A 4,036-nucleotide genomic window follows, 5' to 3' on the forward strand; every position below is an offset into this window, starting at 1 on the left:
TCTAGCTGACAACAGAAATAATGATCGGCTGAGAAATTTTGAGTCAGACACAGATATTGATCCCTAAAATCAGCCTCCTCATTTCTGAATGGGAAGATTTGGGTCTGCCGTAATGTCTAGTTACTAGATTTCATAACATTATCTGAATAGAGGTGTTTGGTTCTATGATCAGACAAATTAATAGACTCAATTGTGCAGAGGAATATTTTCAGTCATTTAATGTAAATATACACAACATGAACTCAATCCAACAGCACGTTTTTGTGGATCAGGATGAAAAGGGACTAGAGGGGGTTTATAGCCCTTGTCAAAGCCTTGTACTCTGAGAAGAAATCTCATTCAGATAGAGCTCAGGATGATATGGTGTTATTTAAAATAACTTGAAATAATATTATAGTGTGAAAAAGGAAAAGAAGCAATGAAGATCAGCAATGTCATACAGTCTCCTGCATGAACTGGAGTCCTGCAAAAATTCCCTGAGGTGGGGTTAAGGCAGAGAAGCTATGGCTAGGGATAATAGAAGGTAATAGAGTACTGCCATATCACATAGAAAGACAAGTGCTTGTCTTGCCTGTCTCCAGTAAGAATTAGGAAATCTCACCACCACTTACCTAAGCTGAACTGCAGTAGGACCTAGAGGTTGGAAGCCTGTGCCACGTGCTCTTCTGGCAGGATACTTTTCCTGCTTAAACAAACACAGCAGAGCCAGGAGTAGTGAATTACTTCCCCCAATCCCAACTCAGCTGAGGATAGCCAATAACTTCCCACCAGGGAAGCCCTCAACGTTCATCTGTTAGCTCAGGGACAACATCCCTGTTTTGCAAACCTGGTGATTACAGTGCTGACTCTGCATGTGGCCTCTTGACACTAGTGTCTGGCCACTCCTACACCCTAGTATGCAGAGATGACATGAGAGGGGACGTGCACATGGCTCATTTTTGGCCTCTGTTTTTGGCAGACGGCAGTCTGCATTTGCTGTGCCCAAGAAATGCGGGAGACAATGTACAGGGCACTACAAAAGATGAAGAAGAAGATATATAACCCTAAAGAAATCAGTTGTATTTTCTGTTTCACTTCCTGTTTTTGCAGGACTTGGTCCACAGATCTCGTGTTCCAGGAAGACACTGATCAGCTGATGGTTTCTGTATCAGGAGTCACCATAGTGTCAATGTCCCTGTGCCATCACAGTTGTGAAGATCTGGTCACCTCTGAAGAGAGATTATATCATGCTGTTAACTCAAAAGCATAGGTTAACTATGGAGTCCAGGCCTGATGACTAAGGAGAGTTGGGTATCTTACATTGGCAGTTTTTGAAAATTAGCATAAATTTACCTATTTACTTCTGTTTCTCTGTAGCATCATTTGTTTTCCTCTTCATTACTTTTGACGATGCAGGAAAGAACTAGTATGTAGCAACCCTTTGGCCTGTCATTTTCAATTGAGACTCCTACTTGCATATACTTGTAATTTTATCCTTTTATTCAACGTTGTTTGCTGTCAGATTTGAAGGTAAGCTGTGACTAGATGATCATTCCATTGCAGGGCAAATTTCAGGCAACCTGGTGACTCAACAAATTAGCAAGATCTGATTTGCGCTCTCAGATGTACTTTAAGGCAAATTTATGCCCTGGCAAGCATAAAGAATATTTACCCTGTTCTCTGTATATACATTGTAACTGTTGCTGTTTCAGTTCTACACCTTATCTGTTTATGCATATCAATTTTTACTGCATTTTCCTGGAATAAGCACAAATTTTGATTACTTCCTGTCCTGTGGTGTGTTACTTTAGCTGTAGCTACGATGATTTTATAAATGGAACAGCTGTTTGCTAAACAGAGTTATGATCTCTGTGGACCTTTCTGGCAAGGAATGGGTCAACACAGAATAAACCACAAGACGTCATTTCATATTGTTTTAAATATATATTTGCTATTTACTTTCCCCTTTTATTTAAGGAGGAAAGTAAAATTCTGCATTTTTATATATCTAGTGCATTAAGCAGTCTTTGGCTTTAATTTTACTTCTAGAAGCTGAGCACTTAATGCTTGACCTAAGTTTCCATCTTAATGGAAATTAAGATTGCCTGTGCAACTTCTTCCCCTCCATGGAAGACAATCCAATTGACAACAAAAATTCTGAACTAGGCCCCTGCATTACTGATCAATGTAAATCACTGTGATGGTGTCATTTCTACAGTTTGCTCCTGTGAGAATGCCTTTAAGTTTAATACAACAACAAGCATATGCAGCATACCATCTACTGCACAGAAACTCACAGAAGTGTCTTAGAGATGAAACGGAGGCAGTTTAAAGCATTAGTAACTCTAAATTATGTTCTGGATACATTCCTCTGAAATAATTACTTTCTTGTGATTATTTATGACTTCTCAGTTTTAATTATAAGTACACTCACACTTTCCTATGGTCAGACACATGCGTTCCTTCTGCTCATGTGAGGCTGGGATTTTAATCTTTTAATCAGGCTAGGGTTTTAATCATGCTATCTGTACATTTTATAGAACAAGTGTTAGTGCATACAAGATTTATTGTAATTTTTTTTGCTGGGCTTCAAGTGATGATGATTTGCTGTTGAAGAAATTTAACCAAATTCAAACACAAATCATTAAGCACTGTATTTTTGTCATCTTTCATCTATAAACATCACAAATGTACAAAACATAAATTAAAACTTTCTTCATAAAGCTTTTCCTGTTATCTGGACTTCTTTACTCCTCTAATGTTCCAGCAGCTAAAATGCAGTACTGCTTCTGACACTTGGAAGACTTACAAACATGTCATGTGAGGACCGTTGTTCAATGACTTCCAGTTTCTCATTAGTAAATCAGAATCTGATGTTGCTTGGCCTGAATGGAGAAAAGGAGAAGGAGGGGGAGTAAGCAGCTTTCCCTGCATTAATCAGCCCACATCTTCAAAATGAAACCTGTAACAGTAGTCATTCACATGATTGATGTTCTTGTATGTGATGAAAGGATGAAAAACATCAGACTTCTTAGGATTACGATAGCCAGCAGTGAAGATTTGGAATTTGCATTTTGCAGGGAGCAGCACTAGGCTGCTCACACCGTCTTTAACGAGGAGCTAGGGAAGCAGCAATAAGCAGAGTGGGATTTGTGCCCCTATTAGCAGCAAACATAACTGCTCATGGGCAAAAGCTGTTTTTAAGAAAAAGAACTGTCATTTTATTTACAGAGGAGTTTTCAGAGTTTATGAAGTTTCGGCATATCCAGAATTTGTTTTGTCCAAATATGCCTCTATGTGTGTCTGTATGTGTATACATGTATGTCTATGTGCATATATATATGTACATCTATATGTATAGCAAGAGTATATCCTATTATTGCTAAGCTTGCTGTGCAGTTCTTCCAAGAAAAGATAACTACATCCAGGACTGCATGTAGTTATATGCATAACTCCAGAAAGCTCTGCAGGTTTGATTAGAGGAGCAGATACAGAGGAGCAAATGGTTCAGCCGCTGCTTGTCAACACAATACACTAATCTCCAGTATCCAGTGAAGACATATTGCAGATTCACAGATCAGAGAGGTCACTTTAGACCTCAGTTCTGGGCTTCTGTTTGGCTTACAGATATGTCAATATTGGGCCTTTAGACTGGCATTCGACTTACAGTTTTCTCAGGAAAACCATCTGATCTGATTTTGGAGAAACCACCACATCTTTTGCAAGCTAGTTCAAAAACTGAACATCCCTTGTTAAAAAAGTGGCAGGTCATTCTCTGTGTCATCTAGCCTTGATATCTCCTGGCTCTTTTTCAGTTTTTCTGCTGCAAATCAAAGGATTCCCCAGTACTTCCACCAATTCAGAGGAAGTCCTTGTACATTTATAAGTCACTTCAGAGAGCTCCTTTTAGTAAGGCTGAAGACATCCTGAAGGCTCTCACTGGGAACAAGGTCTTCACATAGCACTGGAAATGTGGAGAGTGCAGAGACAAAAAATACAACCTGATGGAATTTAATTGTCTGGCTGGGGTCGTATTGGAGAGAGAGTTGGTCTGTGC

Source organism: Larus michahellis, chromosome Z (genome assembly GCF_964199755.1).
Source record: "Larus michahellis chromosome Z, bLarMic1.1, whole genome shotgun sequence".
Lineage (NCBI taxonomy): Eukaryota > Metazoa > Chordata > Aves > Charadriiformes > Laridae > Larus > Larus michahellis.